The 17,561-nt window shown below is 39.3% G+C and overlaps 1 non-coding gene across 1 annotated transcript; it reads left to right on the plus strand.

Annotated features, from left to right (window-relative positions):
* Window positions 1-321: 321 nt before the first annotated feature.
* Window positions 322-3,927, plus strand: LOC112023452 (uncharacterized). The gene is made up of 3 exons (XR_010624565.1): window positions 322-453; window positions 3,351-3,489; window positions 3,603-3,927. It is a non-coding gene; the product is annotated as an uncharacterized LOC112023452 (transcript).
* The last annotated feature ends 13,634 nt before the right edge of the window (window positions 3,928-17,561 follow it).

Below are 17,561 nucleotides of genomic sequence, written 5' to 3' on the forward strand. Positions count from 1 at the left end.
AGAAAACTATCTTTACTGAAGGTGGAAAACTATCTTTAATAGTAGTTAATTTGCTCCAATTCATTATTTCTTCTCTTCCTTTTTTTTTTTTTTTTTAATACCAACAAAGAAAAGAGACGCAAATTTTTTATTCTTTCAAAAAAAAAAAAAAAAAAAAAAAAAAAAAAAAAAAAAAAAAAAAAAAAACCATAGCAGATGGAAAATGAATAACTTTCTCTGTCATCAAAATTTTCCCAAGTTTTTGTTCTTTTTATTTTATGTCACAAAAGTATGTCACACACACCCCTCTTAACTCTTACATCCAGTAAAATACCAAATAACTTCTCCATTTTCCACTCCTTATTTTGACAACTTTGACCCAGGCAGCTTTTTTCTTAAACCCTCTCTAAAACCCTACACTAGTCTCTGCTACTCTCTCTCTCTCTCTCTCTCTCTCTGTGCTGCAGTGACAAGGTATCTCTGGTCCCTCTTAGCTCTCTTAGTTCTGATTAAATTGCTTCACCCACTATTTAGTGTTTGGTTACAAGGAAAATTATAAACAAAATCCAAAGAAAAAAAAAAATGAACTAGTCTCATCATTCTATTTGATGCTTTGTTTTTCCTCAAAAAAAAAAAAAAAAAAAAATCTTGATTGAAACCAATGAGTTATTTTGATAGGAGCTTGATGGGTTTTTTTAAAACTCTGGTTTCATTTCTTTTTCCCTCGTTTTCTCTGAACCAAACAGAAGCTTATAATTGATTCAGTGAAAATTTGGTTTGTTCTGTTCTTTTCTGAATTTGGGATTCACTGTACTGATCTGATTATATTGAGATTTCAGAAAAAGGGCTAAATTTGTCTATGATCATTTCATTTTTAAAATTTCTACTTTGTGTATTCTGTTTGGTTCCCTAGGATAACAGGGCGAAAATTGTGAATACGGAAAACTGAAACATAACAGATTATTTATTATTCTTGACAACCAAAGAGTGCCTTGCAAGATCTGTTTTTTGCAATTTTTTGAAAATGGTCTGCGTGAAAAAATCTGTACCTAGAAAATGTTGTGGTTCATGGGGCTCTTTAACATTTGGTGTTACTTTGAGTTTTTGTGTAGTTAGAATCATTGCAACCTTTGAACGTTGAAAGTTCATTTAGTTAAAAGTTATGAACGGAGTTTAGTTTTTTTGGAAAGTTTTGTTCCAATGGTTAATGGGTCGATGAGCTTTCATACGAAATCTGTGGGGCTTTCGTGAACACATTGTTGAAATCGTGTCTTGTGTGTGTCTGTTTGTTGAATACCAGATAAGGGTGACCATTGTAAGTAAAATTAAAATGTGGAAGTGAAGATTTATGACAAGGTAGGAAGAGTCGTATTTGTTAGGAGTGTTTGATTTTATGCATGCCTATTGCAGTATGTATACTACATGTCTTTTTGTGAGCTGGGTTTGTCATGCAGTAGAATGATCTTAAATATTATTTATGTTTTCTTGGTTTAGTGCAAAAGAGATTTTAGTGTGTACAGATTTTTTTTTTACATGCTGCTCTTTGCCTCTCTCCCCATCCCCTTTAAAGTTTTAACAATTTTAGATAAGTGGACAACTTCCTAGAATGCTCTCTGCAAATTTGTTAAATATGGAACATAATCTCCAATAAGGCAATAACTTACTTTAGGATTGGCCAATGACCTCTATCTCAAATGATACTTCTTCATCCCTCGATTATGGGATGGATGCCAAGGTGGTGGGTTCAAGATCCATTGGGTGAATGTGTAACTTATAATTTCTTAAAGACAAAACTTACTTTGGGTATTGGAAATATATGCTTTTGGCAGAGTGGTTGCTACTATTTTTTAGCTATTATGGAGCAGCCACTGAAAGTAGAAATCATCTCTGCTATGATTGTAGCTTTTCAAGAAAATCTTTGTAGGATGATTTTTTGTGAAATAGCAGGAAGTGTCCATCTCTGGGAATGCTGACAGAGTGGTCCATTAAGAATTTGAAAGATGAAGTCCTTCACTATAGTCCTTGTTAAGGTGGCTTGGTCAGCTCACATATATCATGTCTAAATAGAAAGGAACTCCAGAATTCATGGAAATAGTCTTAAAGCCAGGGAAGCTTTGTTCTATCACAATTATTGGCTATAGAAGGAGGTCTATTTTGAACAAATTTCTGATTCTAATAGCAACAGAAAAATCTGTTAGATGTGACTAATTTCCCAGTAGCTTTTGGGTCATTAGTTTCTGATTTGTTGCTATAAAGTTACTTGCTCTGCTCTAAGAGCTACTTACTTTGTGTTGCCCCTGGGCATGAGCTTATCTACTTAGCCTGTCAGGGGTGAATGTCCATTGGACTACCCGACAACTGAATCTGGCAGGTGGGATTAGTTGCTTGTAGGTTTTAGTGGCTAAAGGCAAGTATAAAGGCTATTCCTTAGAAAGGTTCCCAATGTTATCCAAAAAAAAAAATGAGCTACTTACTATGTGTTGCCATAGAGCTCTAGCTCAACTGGCACCTCCTCCCCTTTCAAGTGCTAGATGGAGGGTAAGGTCATGGGTTCAAGACCTACTAGGTACATGTGTAACATACCAATTAAAAAAAAGGGAGCTAATTACTCTGTGTCAGCCAGCTGTTCAAAATGTTTCTGCAGCAATAAGCTGCTTGTGGTTTTTTCTGTTTGTTTCCAAGCCTCTGTGTATACTGTACTTCACTTCTTCTATTGAATAATAAATCTCATTTATTAAAGAAAAAATATCTATCTCTTTTAGTTTACATATTATCTACTGGACCTTATATGTATCTTGAGCTTTAAAAAAAATGCAGAATTGTTCAACCTGGGGTCCTTTTAACTTTAGTTGATTGTAGTGAATTCTTTTTCTCAAGTGAGACCTTCTATAGCCTGTTGAAAGGAGGTCAGCTTTTCTAGAAATATTTATGATCCCTAAATCCATGTTGAAGAATTAGGTATTAAATATTTCAAGGTCCAATACAAACTTAGCCATTCTCTTGCCAAGTTATGGCGAAAATTTCTCCCCTTTCCTTGTTTAATCAACTATTTGGTGGGTATAATTTTCTTTACCATAGAAAATTTGTCACCCTATTCTTCATCATCAGAGTGGAGTTTGTTTAGCCATAGTTGCATTTATGGAGAACCGCTTGGAACTTCTAAAATTATCCCAAAAGTAGAATTGATTTGAGCACATATAAATCCCAAATACATAGGATAAGATATTCCAAATTACTCCATTGCCTCTGTTAATAGTAATGAGTCATACCATCTTTACTTGATAGTCAATAGAACTTTGTTTTTGTAATTGTTATAGGTGAAATTTTTCTACCACACCATCATCTAACAAAAGAAATGGTGTTATCTGCAGAGAGTAAGCAACAGATTAATAAAGAAAAAAGATGGAGAAATTTGTTCATTTCCCAAAACTCCCTATTGAGTTTCTCATGCGGCCTTCTTCCAACAGCAACAGAGATGTTTTAATCAAAACGATACCTTCTGCATCAAAGGTACTTTAGACGGAAGTCTACTGTCTCTTCCATTGCTCAAATTCAGTCTCTAGTTATTCTCAATTGTCCATGTTTCTTGTCTAACCTGATTTTGTTATGCTATTTGTCAACAGCCTGAGATCAAGAGGGTTCTGGAATCAGTATATGGTTGCGAAGTTGAAAAGGTACGGACACTAAATATGCGAGGAAAGAAAAAGATGAGAGGGGGGCGCTTGATTGCAAGACCAGATTACAAGAAGGCTTATGTGACTCTAAAGAATCCTTCATCCTTCTCTCCCGACATGAATCCTATCCATTTAGTTAAAGAGGAAAAGAATAAATAAGAAGTCAAATTCAAGCATCATCACGAAGTGAGGAATCTCACTAGCTTGACTAGGATTTAATTTTGAGAAGTAATCAATTCAAGGAGGCAGAAGTGGCATTAATGTTGATCCAGCATCGCCCATTGCAAGATAAGGTCTAAGTATTGATCTTTCATTCTCATATTAATTCAACAGCCCTTTTCATTGCTTTTTGAAATGAAACTCTATTCTTTAATTGTTTAGCTATAAATTCTCCATGAACTCTAGTCTATGGGAGAGCTCACAGACACTGGAATGTCTAAGTTTCCATAAAGCAGAACGTGTTTATATTGACTATCAAGGTCGTTAGGCTCTTGGGGAAAGATTTTTATCTATTTTGAAGTTTAGGTTAGGGTTGTCCAAGGGATTTGACAAATCAACCCACCCAGAGTGACCGACAAGAACCGATCTGATCTGGTGACTATAGTGGTCAAAGGCAGATCGGGGGCTTCAGAGTTCGATTCTGACAGGTCGAGTCTCGGTTTCTTTCCTCTTGCTTATAAAAAAACCCAACCAAACTTTGGCAAGATCTCAACCATATTTGGCTAGATTTCGCCAAATTTGGTGAGTTTCACTAGATTTGGCAAGATCTTACTGGATCTTTGCTGTTTTTCGTTGGAATCACGGTCATCGCTACATCTCTTGATTTCAACTGAAACAGATCCAACTTGTGGAACAACCAACTTAATTCAACCGGTTGAACTGGTCAACGGTGGATCCTCCATTCTGCCACCCGCCAGAATCGACGCAAGTCTGGGTAGAGCCCAAACCCAACCTGGACTGAACCATGGACAATCCTAATATTGGTATCTTTATTTACATGGATTTGGAATTGATAAATGCCCATTATTTATGTTTGATTAACCATGCATAAGACAAGAAAGTTAATTTTGTTTTCCAATTGAGATATCTCTTCCTATTAGGGGGTTTGAACATAATTAATTGTTATTGTGTTTGATGACTCATCTGAACGAGAATGAAGTTATTGCTTTGGCCAAATTTTGAAGTTGTTGACCTTTCTATTTACACCCCAAAATTTGAGCATGTAATTTCACGAAAATGTTTTTATTACACAAACTCTTATTTTAAGTAGTTGTTGTCATTACTATAGGGACTCAAAATGCCAAAAGACCTCTTAAGTGGGGTTAGTTGAAGGAGAACTAAATCTTGATAAAGTCCCACATCGCCAAGTGGGGAAAGGTCTTGTGCTTTATATGAAATGCCTCAGACTCTAATTGGTAAAAAGATCTTTTAAAACTTTAAGGGAGAGGTTTTGTGTGACTCCCAAATAGGGCAGTATTTTGCCAATGAAGAGTTGGGGGGGGAGGGGGTGACAGAATCATTGTTTTGAAAATCATACTAGAGCAGGTTGTCTGATCGGGTTAATCAAGAACCAAATTGAAATCCAGTTTTTCAAGCATTTAGAACCATAATTATTATTTAATAATTACGGTTCTTTTTTCTTTTTCTTTTTTTACTTTCTCAAAAAAAACTGTAATTATTAAATAATCAATGAACCTCTTGAACCTTGATTAGACTGAACAATTTGACAGAACCAATCACAGTTCAACCACGGTCAAAGCTTGGTTTTTAAGTCATAAAAAATAAATAATTTGCTTGCACCTCATTTAGACCCTAGTAGAGCAATTTTTAATTAACCCCCTAACCACAACGCTAAGGCTGGTTATTTATGCTCCTTGTGAGCAAACTAATTTATTTGAACTATATTAAAAAGAATGCCATAAGAATAATTTAAACTTTCATTACTATATATTTATATTATAACCAATATTAATAATATTTTATTATATCATTTATTTTAATTAGACATCTCAAAAAGGGGAATATACTTCTTTTCTTTTTTTTCTTTTTTTTTGAAACAAAATCATTTTATTCAATTAATCAGAAAAATTAGCATCTTGGTACAAAGCTTCCCTAGCTATTGGAGGTACATCTTCCATCCAATACATATCATCAATAATATTCCTCGCAAATTGAGCTAACACATGAGCCACCCTATTCCCCCCTCTCCTAGTACATTCAATCCTTACCCAATGTAAATTTCTAAGCAAGTGTTGAATATCCCCGATCACATTCCCAAGCATTGACTAATCATCCTTCAGAGCTAAAATAGCTTTCATTGTAGAGCTGTTATCCCCTTCAGTGACTAACTCAAAGAAGCCAGCATCCACGGCAAACTCAATGGCTTTTCTACATGCAAGTAATTCAGCCTCCTCATTGCAAGACACCTCAAGTCCCTTGGCTGCCATGGATACCATAACCTCTCCTTTCTCATTTCGTACGACTGCTCCAAATTCGGATCTGTTGAGGCCCAAGAACAATGCTGCATCAAAATTGAGCTTGAAGACCAACTGTGGAGGAGGCTGCCAGGTATTCTGATTAGGCTGCATCACATGTTCAGTTCCTATTTGTTCTTGTGCAGTTTGATACTTCTCTAGAAACTCTCTTGCACAATTGTTCAACCAACCTAGATCATGAAACTTACCTCCATGCACTAACCTGTTTCTTTGAGTCCAAATCAACCATGCTTGGACTAACACTATCTCCATTTCTTATGACTTAACCCAATCCAGCAAGTACTCCATTAATTGGATCATATCAACCATACCCGAGACTCCTTTCTGTAGAATTTTCAAGCTTCCAGCCCACACATCCTTAGCCGCATCACATTCCCAAAGTGCATGGATAGCTGATTCCGAAAATCTCATACATATTGGAAACATCGCATCATCAATTTCTCTTCTCTTTGACAGATTCAACTTTGTTGGCAAAATATCATTGCAAACTCTTCACCCAAACACTTAAATCTTATTTGGAATTCGAAACTTCCATAATGCAGTCCAAATTCCCCTCCCAGCACAGCCCCTTGAAATCTCGGCTACACTTCCTCCTTTCAATACTTCCTTCACCACCTTGTATGCGGACTTAACAGTAAACAACCCCTTCTTGTGATGCAACCCAATCATAATGTCTTCCACATATCTTCGGCTTAGCTAGATTCTACAAATAGCTTCGGCATCCTCTTTCTCAAACATGTCCATGATAAATTCAAACCTCCATGCATGCAAGTCTTGATCAATCAATTCAGCAACAATCACCTCTCGAACTTCATCCATTACTAGATGCAAAGGCGCATTAGTTGGACAATTCAGTATCCATTTATCCCAAAAACCCGAATTGAATGGTCATTTCCAACTCTCCACTTCAAAATAGGTAAAGCTGCCACAATACTCTTCCACACAAAGGAACAATTTGGGGACTCCTTGGCATCAAATAAATGAGTTCTTGGAAAATATCTAGCTTTAAGGCATTGATATACTAAAGAATTATTGTCATGCATCAACCTCCACCCTTGTTTAGCTAACATAGCTAAATTAAATGCCCTTAGATCCCTAAAACCCATTCCTCCATCCTTCTTTGATAGCATCAACTTTTCAAAGGGGGAATATACATTGAAATAATTATAATTAAAATCCTTCAAATATATTCATAGTTTTATACTTAAAAAATTAACTATAACTTTAATTTTTTTTATGCTTTATTATTTTTATAAACTTTCTTATATAAGTTGTAAAAATAATAATTTATTTTGCTTAGATATATATATATATATATATATATTAATCTAGATTGCTCATGTAAGTAAAAATAATAATTTATTTTGCTTAGATATATATATATATATATATATATTAATCTAGATTGCTCATGTAGGGGGCGGAAATCAGAAGCGCAACCCAAGTTAGATGGATAGATATTGCATGATGGCCTAGTACAATTAATTTTTAGAGGTAGGTTGTCAAGGTCAACCTTTTCAAGCCTTAATGGTTTCGTTAAGTAATTTAAAAAGAGATCCAATGCTTAAGTCATCAAATATACGAAAGATTAATAGTAAGAAAGACAAAGATTTCTATATTAACTCTTCCTCGAATTAGCCTAAGGATCACTAGTTCATATAATATTCAATTCTCGGTTACAAAGCTTCTGATTACACTTTATCTCCTCATCAATTTTCTGTCCCTCTTCTTAATGAAGCTTCCTTCCTTTTTATAGTAGCTGGGGCCTTATCCCAGCCCTCCACCTAGGCTGCTATATATAGATCCTTCCTTGAATACTTGTCCCATCAATACCTTGCTGGTGGTGGTAGAGCAGGTTGCAAGCTATAAAAACACTATTCAAGGATCATTCTGCTATTAAATGCGGCAAATTGAGTTGATACAATGCATTTAATACGGAGGTTATGGGTGCTTTATCAAGAAACTTCCTTCTTATCCTATCTGCATGTCTCTACTCTCTTCCTTAGTAGCCTATCACGTTGGTTTTGGATTGGGACCTCGATTCCTCGGGGGAAGCTCGCTCCTCGGACTGAACACTTTATTCAGTTTTCAACATTTGGCAGCCTCGTATGGGCTAGGCCCAATCTAATGAAGAATGAGGCCCAATTATCTCTTCAGAATGTCCTAATGCCTCAGGTGGGGTACATAAATTTAATAAGGTAATAGTGCCACGTGTTATACCCAAGCTGAGTAGGCCATTACCATGCCGAGGAGTCCATACACTTGGACGGTAAAACCAGAAAAGGGCCACACTGTGGAGGAAAAGCTTCAGAGTGGGGGTTAACCTTGAGGTGATTGGAGGGATGGTAGCTGCCACCACATTTATTGTGCCTCACCAAACCCTCTAGCCACATATATGCGGAGAAGACTCCTAAACAGTGCTGTCTTGGTTGCCGCAACTCATAAAAGACTGGAGAGAGCATCTGATGGGACAAGCACTCGAGTAGTAGCCTGCATAATCAACAAATGGAGGGCCAGGATCAGCCAAAAAAGGATATATAATGTGAGAAATCCTCCACGGATAGGGGATTAGGGAATTTGAGAGAAAACACTATAGCAACAAGAATTGAAATTGTATCTAAGCCTAAAAGAAATATATTCAAGGACTACTCTCCTCGAATTTTACCGAGGAATGATTTCTTTGCATAAAGTTTGTCTTTCTTTGTTTTCTTACTATCTTAATCCACTGTGCGCATTGTTCAATCCATTGAAACCTAGTTTTTAAGCTCACTCTCTACAAATTCATTGTGTTGGGCTCTTTGGGCCCTAATCCAGCTACTTCTTGGGCTTAGGATCCAAACTACGCCCTTACAATTGGTGCCATCTGTGGGGAAGCTTAAGCTTTAATGAGATCAACGTCTAGCTATGGTAGGTTTGAGGTCCAACCAGGAGGAGTCTGTTGGTTCTCAACGTCAGGACCAATTTCTCAATCTTGAACAAATGAAGGACCATGAGGTTAGTGTGCACACCATGCATACCAGTAGGAGCCAATCTCAAGGCGGGAGTTACATCTCTCATGAGGAGAAAACTAAAAGCATGCAGTTAGAGATTGATCGTCTTCACAGGAGGCTACACTACGAGCGACAGAAAAGGACTCCCTCAGATTCTTACCCTTCTTCAAATGATGATAGAGATGGCAGTTACAAGCTCAGGTCAAGGACTCACCCCAACGAGTCTTTTTCGTGTGATGAGGGTCACCATTACGAGCGCAAGAATAAGGGCCCGTCTCACAAAGGCCTAGGAAACAATGCTCTAAGTAAGGCGCTGAACCAAATTCCCAAGTCACCTTTTACATGTAGAATTGAAAAGGAAAACTTCCTCACCGGTTTACGCAACCAACATTCACCATATACAATGGTAAAACAGACCCTGTGGAGCATGTGAGCCACTTCAACTAGAGAATGGTTGTACACTCCAAGAATGAGGCCTTGATGTGCAAGGTGTTTCCATCCATTTTGGGGCATGTGGCGATGAGGTGGTTTAACTGCCTGAGGGAAGGCTCTATCAACTCTTTTAAGGAGCTTACCTAGGCATTTGGGGCTCATTTTGTTACTTGTAGCAGGGTTCCTCGGCTTTTGAACTCCTTGTTGTCCATGACCATGTGGGAAAAGGAGACCCTGAAAACATATTCTGACAGGTACTGGAAGATGTTCAATGAGATTAATGGGAATTTCGATGATGTGGCCATAAGGACTTTTAAGTTCGGCCTGCCCACCAAGCATGATTTGAAAAAATCTCTGACAAGGAAGCTTGTTGAGAGCATGTGTTAGCTCATGGATTGTATCGAGAAGTACAAATGGGTCGAGGAGGATCAGCAGCAAGGAAAAGGAAAGGCTAAGGTGATCCCCTAGGAGCGAAGGGAATTCAAGTCGAATAGGTACAATAGCAGTTGATCTCGAAGAGATTTTGCTAGGCACATGAAGAGATTTTGTTAGGCACCCAACTCGGTTGCCACCCAGATGGTTAGTATTGTATTCCAAGAACCCATGCATCAGGTTTTAGAAAAAATTAAGAACAAGCCATACTTTAAGTGGCCAACTAAGATGGGAGGAGACCCCACAAAGTGCAACCAGAGTCTTCACTGCTAGTACCACTATGAACAAAGGCACACTACCGAGGACTTTGTGGAGCCATCTGGAGCAATTGGTTAAGGCAGGAAAGTTGAAGCAATTCTTGTATCAACCCAACGAACAGGGTGGTCAAGCAAGGTCGAGGCCTCAGAGAGATGCTTCTACAAGACCACCTCTAGGTACAATCAGTGTCATTCTTATTGCTTTGGGAAAGACTGGTTCTCAGCCATCCAGGGTGATGTCTGTGGCTATCTGTAGATGGCTTGTCCCTTGATCCGAAGACGAGTAGAATGAAAGTCCAGCAGGCTTTGAGCTTTTCGGATGAGGATAGGGTTGAAACCTTGCAGCCATATGATGATGCCCTGGTGGTTACCCTTAGGATAAGTGGGTATGATGTGAAAAGGGTGTTGGTAGATCAAGGCAGTGGCACAAAGATCATGTACCCTGACCTATATAAGAGGCTGAAGCCGAGGTTGAGGACCTAACCTGCTATGATTCCCTCTAATAGGGTTTGACAGGAAGATTGTCTTTCCGAAAGGCCAAATCTGACTACTTATTCAGGCAGGGACAGAGGTTGTAGAGGTAAACTTCATCGTGGCAGATGCCTACTCCCCCTATACTGCTATTGTGGCAAGGCCCTGGCTTCATGCCATAGAGACCGTTTCTTCCACCCTACATTTGAAGGTGAAGTATCTATCTAGGGATCAGGTCGAGGAGCTAGTGGAGAGCAGTCTATGGCCAGGCAGTGCTTGGTGGCCGCAATTAGACATCAGACTGGAGGTGATTGGCCTCTGCTGGGCAGGATTTGTAGTAATCAAAGGTGCCAATGTTGTCCACGGAGCTAGTGGTAGAAGGGGCAAAGTGCAAGCAACTAGAAAAAGTTGTTATTGGCGACGATGAGGAGAAGTTCTTTCAAGTCGGAGTTCAGCTGCCTCCTCTAGAGAGGCAAAAGCTGATAGATTTTCTTAGAAAAAATATTGATGTATTTGCATGGAGCGCCTTCGAAGCCCTTGGGGTGGATCCAAATTTCATATGCCATCATTTAAACGTCAATCCATCTGTTATCCCAAAGAAGCAACCACATCGGCGCTCATTTAGGGAACATTCTGATGTTGTCAGGGGGGAAGTACTCAAGCTCAAACAGGCTGGGACTATAAAGGAGATATTTTACCCTGAGTGGCTGGCCAATATAGTAGTGGTGAAAAAGAAAACTGGGAAGTGGCGAGTATGTGTAGACTTTACAGATTTAAATAAAGTTTGCCCAAAAGACCCTTTTCCCCTACCTCGGATAGATCAATTAGTGGACGCAACTATAGTCCATCCTCGGATGAGCTTTTTGGATGCCTTTCAGGGCTATCATCAAATACCATTAACTCTACACGATCAGGAAAAGACCGCTTTTCTTACACCCATTGGGAATTACCACTACAAAGTAATGCCCTTTGGATTGAAAAATGCAAGGTGTACCTACCAAAAAATAATGACGAGGATGTTTAAGCCTTAGTTGGGCAAAAATATTGAGGTGTATATAAATGATATAGTGGTAAAGAGTAAAGTAGAATTTGAGCATGTAGATGACCTCGGGAATATTTTCAGATACTGAGGAAACATAAATTGCACCTTAATGCCACTAAGTGTTCTTTTGGCGTAAGCTCTGGCAAGTTTCTGGGCTATATGGTTACCTACTGCGGAATTGAAGTTGACCCTAATTAGATTAGAGCAGTTAACGACCTGCAGCCTCTTTAGAATCCCAAAGAGGTCCAAAAGTTGACAGGGATGACTGTCGCTTTGAATCAATTCATTTCTCGATCAGCAGACCGGTGGGCTTCTTCCAGTTGTTGGATAAGTGGAAAGGATTTGAATGGACAAATGAATATTCCCTAGCCTTTTAGCAATTGAAGGAATATCTTTCTCGGCCACCTATTATATCCAAGCCCGAAGAGGAGGAGGTTCTATTTGCTTACATTGATGTAGCCTCACATGCAGTGAGTTTGGTACTGATACGGGTTAATGATGAGGTGCAAAAACTAGTTTATTATGTGAGCAAACCATTACATGAGGCAGAAGTTCGCTATTTACCACTAGAGAAGGCCATATTGGCAGTAGTACATGCTACACGGAAGCTCTCACATTACTTCCAGGCTCACAATATTGTAGTTCTAACCCAACTCCCTCTTCGATCACTACTTCGAAAAGCTGATTGCACAGGAAGGGTTGCAAAATGAGGAATGATCCTAGGAGATTTCGATATTAAATATATGCCTCGCACCTCTACAAAGGGTCAAGTCCTTGTAGATTTAGTGGCTGAGTTTGGTGAGCCTTTGTTAGAAGAAAACTGTGAAAGGCCAAGCATGGATTGAAAATCAGTTGGGATGATCTCCTTGTAGGAACCTCTATCTTGGAAGGTGTATGTTAATGGCATAGCAAATCAAAAGGGATCAAGAGTGGGGCTAGTTGTAGTGTCTCCTAAAAGGATCATCATTAAGAAATCCTTAAAGCTAGGCTTCTCGGCCACGAACAATAAGGCTGAGTACGAGACTTTATTGGTGGGAATGGCTATGGTTCAGAAAATGGGAGGAAGAACAGTGGAGATATTTTTAGATTCGAGGTTGGTTGTAGGCTAAGTAAAGGGAGAACTGGATGCCAGGGATGTGAGAATGCAGGACTATTTGAATCAAGTTAGGCACTTGCAATTAGGGCTTGAATCTTTCTCCTTTCAACAAATCCCAAGGAGCAGAAAGACGCATGCTGACTCTCTTGCCACTCTTGCAACCTCCTCAGCACAGAGTTTACCTTGGTTTATCCTAGTTGAAGATCAATGCAAGCCTATCGAGATTAGAGAGGAGAGGGTCCTTATTCACCAAATTAGGGTAAGGCCTAGTTGGATGGATTCTGTTGTGCTCTTTCTTAAGGATGATATCTTACTCAAGGGGAAGAAGGAAGCTGATAAAGTGCGGAGAAAGGCTCCCGTTTTTGGTTGTCCGAGAATCAAAAATTATACAAACACTCTTTTTCTGGGCCCTATTTGCTGTGCATTCATCCTAATGTAGTGGAACCACTCTTAAAAGAGTTACACGAAGGGATTTGAGAAAGTCATACAGAGGGCCGATCACTGTCTCACAGGACCCTAATGCAAGAGTATTGGTGGCCAAATATGCAAAATGAGGCACAAGAATACGTGAAGAAGTGTGACCAATGTTAGAGATTAGCTCCAAATATTCATCAACGAGGGGGTGTCCTCGATCCTCTATCTAGCACTTGGCCTTTTGCCCAATGGGGCTTGGATATTGTAGGGTCTTTCCCTAAGGCAGCAGGGAATAGGAGATGGCTGTTAGTTAACACGGATTACTTCACCAAGTGGGTTGAAGCTGAGCCACTAGCAAATATCAGGAACGTGGATGCCCGGAGATTTGTGTGGAAGAATATTGTCACTCATTTTGGGATCCCTAATACCCTCATCTTGGACAATGGTCCTTAATTTGATAGCAAAACCTTCAGGAGGTACTGTTGTGAATTGGGCATTAAGAATAGGTACTCAACTCTAGCCTATCCTTAAGGGAACGAACAAGCCGAGTCTGTCAATAAAGTCATAGTAAATGGACTCAAGAAAAGGTTGGACAATTCAAATGATAAATGGATGGAAGAGCTGCCACATGTTCTTTATACATATCGGACTACCCCTTGTAGGTCCATAGGGGAAACCCCCTTTTCAATGACTTATGGGGCTGAGGCTGTGATTCCTCTAGAGTCTGGATTCCCAACACTGAGGACAAGCTTATTTGCTTCGGACAGCAATGACAACCTACTAGAAAAGAGCCTAAACCTAGTTAAAGAAAGGAGAGAAAATATCATAGTTCATTTAGCATGCTATCAACAGAAGCTTAAGCAGGGGTATGACTTAAGTGTGAGATTGAAACCGTTAGCACCCGAAGACTTAGTGTTAAGAAAGGTTGTGGGTACTGCAAAAAACCCAGCATAGGGAAAATTATGGCCCAATTGGGAAGGGTCATACCGTATTACCTCAGTAGCTAGTATAGGTACTTATTTCTTAGAAGATTTAGATGAAAATGTTGTAACACATCACTGGAATGTAAGTAACCTATAAAGGTACTATTATTAATGAAAGGCAGCTTTGCCATGTTCTTATTTCCAATATTAGGTGTTATCTTTATTATTTGTTTGAATATTAAACAGAACCTTGGTCATGTCTGGCTCCTCGGACTACATACCTTAGGTAAATTAATATTCTAGGCTACTTGTTTGAATATTAAAAAAAACATTGGTCATGCCTAGCTCCTTGGACCACATGCCTAGGGTAAATTAATATTCTTGGTTATTTGTTTAAGTGTTAAACAGAACTTTGGTTATGTCTGGTTCCTCGGACCACATGCCTTGGGTAAATTAACACTCTTCATTACTTGTTTGAATATTAAACAGAACATTGGTTATGCCTGACTCCTCAGATCACATACCTTGGGTGAATTAATATCCTGGGCTACTTGTTTAAATATTAAGCAGAACCTTGGTCATGCCTAACTCCTTAGACCACATACCTTGGGTAAATTAATGTTCTTGGTTATTTGTTTAAGTGTTAAACAAAACCTTGGTTACACCTGGTTCCTCGGACCACCCTTAGGTAAATTAACACTCTTCATTATTTGTTCAAATGTTAAACAAAACATTGGTTGTGTCTGGTTCATTAGACCACATGCCTTGGGTAAATTAACATTCTTCATTATTTGTTCAAATGTTAAATAGAACATTGGTTATGTGGTTCCTCAAACCACATGCCTTAGGTAAATAACACTCTTCATTATTTTTTCAAATGCTAAACAGAATCTTGGTTATGTCTGATCTCTCGAACCACATACCTTGAGTAAAATAACACTTTGCAATTTCACCAAGGATGGGACCTCGGCATATGCATCATCAAGAGAGAACAAGGGCTCACCTTGGGTTCTGGTTAAAGGGTTTTGAAGGTACATTCATAAGGTACTTTTAAAATGAGAGACCTCAAACACCCTTTTTTTCTACTAAGTGTCTTGTTTGTCTCTAAGGACTTAGACATTCATGTTGATTACATAGTTCTTAGTGCTAACACATAGTTATTTTTCTCACTGTTTACATGGGTTTAATTTGTTTGACTTAACAACAATCCATTACTATTAGTTTTTGTTAAAGGATGGGCATTCACCCTTAGAAGCATCATCAACCTAACCTTTCAGCAAAGGACAAAATAGTAACTACAGCCAATTAGAAATAAATATTACAGGAAAAAACAAAGGTTCATAAAGTAAAAGTTAATGTCTTTTCATTGAACAAAAGAAAAGATACATCATAAATAGTGACAAACTGCCACAAGAAAAGAAAAGTACAAAAAGAAAAAGTACAAAGAAAGAGGGAAAAATCCTAAGCTAGGCCTTAGCTGGAGAAGGATCTTCTTGGCTGACTGGCTGGGAGGTGGGAGGATCAGCAACCTTACCCAAGGTGGCCTTCTTCTATTGGGCCATGACTTAAGGCTTGACCGGCTTAGACTCCTTTGGCTTAGGAGTAGCTTCCTTACCTTTGCCCTTGTCCTTTGGCTAAGCTCTACCCTAGTCAACCTCCTTGCCTTTGGCCACTTCCATCCCATGACCTGGGTCACCAGCCTTGCCAGGCCCTTTAATGCCCTCAGGAGGAGGAAGAGAAGCTTGGGTGGTAAGGAGCTGCTGAGGTGCAGGCATGGCAGGGGCGACATCTGTCCCAAGGCCTAGAGCTGCCTCAGGAGCCTCTTAGAGGTCTTCTGGATAATAAACGTTCTCGACCTTCCTCCAATCTAAGTTGGCAGGAGCGCCAACTACGTTCAAGGCCTCAGTCCACACCTCGAGGCAGTAATCTCTACAGACCCCAGCCAACTCATCAGTTAGCCGGGCCTTGGTCTCCTGCACTCTGAGGTCATAGAACTTCTACCCTACAGCATTCGCGGCCACTTAAGCCACCTGGGCAACCTCCTTAGCCTTCTCCAGCTCTACCTTCAAGTCCACCACCTACTGTTTGGCTGTGACCAGCTCTATCTCTGTGTAGTGGAGCTTTTGGCCCTGCTCCTCCACTTACGCCTCAGTGGTCTTCATGCCGACCTCAGCACTCCTTCGATCCCTGTTCGCAGTAGCCAGCTTCAAAGCCAACTCTTTATTCTTACTCTCAACAGTAGCCAGGGACTTTCTGGTCTCTGCGCGAAGGTTATCCATAAGTCTAGCTTCATTCTAGGCGTCTTTCACCCACTCCTAAGCCATAAAGACCTCCTGGATGGCTTGCACAAAAACTACGAGGGAATGTTTTGTCAAATAAGAAAAGGACAACCCAGTATGAAATCAGTAAAGCATGTCAAGTAACTTACCAAAGCCAAGTCCCTCTTCAGGGACAGGAAGAGATCCTGCTGCCTCACGTTCTTCAAGGCAGCCATGTCCTTAGGAAGTGTGAGGGTCCTTTTTGGACAATACCCAAGCCCAAGTAAAAAACAAGGATCCTAGGCCCCTTAATTGTTTGGTGGACTAGGCTTGGTTCACCGCAACTAAATTGGGCTAATTACAAACCAAGTTGTGCACAAAACATGGATCCTATAATACGTACACACTAATACATACAAAATATATATGTATTGCACAGTAGGGAATAATAAAGAATGATATAAGTAAAGGAAAAGTGAATAAAAAAATGTTAGGGATCCTTAGGATAATAAGAAATGCTTCATTATTTTCTTAAGTTTTTCAATACATTATGATCTTATTGCACTAGGATATATCACAAGGTCCAAATAAGTTCAAAAATCACAGACTTAAATAGCTCTTTTAGGCTTCTAAGACTTGTGAAATTTGAATCCTTTTGAATCCAAGTGTATTCTCTAGTGTCTGTCTTAGGATCCCGGGCGGTGTTTTCCCTCTTTTTCTCTCTTTTTGAATTCTAGCAGAGTTTTCTCAAGTATTTTACTTCAATTGGCTGTGGCTGAGTGCCCCTTCATTGTTGGTTGCCCCCTTTTTATAGTGTCATCCTAGGGTTTCCATTGTACCACAGAGTCCCTTCATTTGCTGCTCGAGGTACCAAAACCAATGTTGTAACAGCAACACTGGTGGCTAATCCTTTCCTCATTTTCTCACTATATTCTTCTTTTGAGGTTTCCCTCCAAAAAGTCCTCAGCTGACCTTCCTCCTTTGGGGGATCCTAGGGGCTAACTTTCAATGCTTCTTTTCCCAAAGCTTCTAGACACTACTTTTTAGGCTGCTTCACTTTTTGTCTTTTTCTCTAAATGGGCATATTCCTTTCTCATC

The sequence above is a fragment of the Quercus suber genome, unplaced genomic scaffold, assembly GCF_002906115.3.
Source record: "Quercus suber isolate HL8 unplaced genomic scaffold, Cork oak 2.0 scaffold_458, whole genome shotgun sequence".
Classification (NCBI taxonomy): domain Eukaryota; kingdom Viridiplantae; phylum Streptophyta; class Magnoliopsida; order Fagales; family Fagaceae; genus Quercus; species Quercus suber.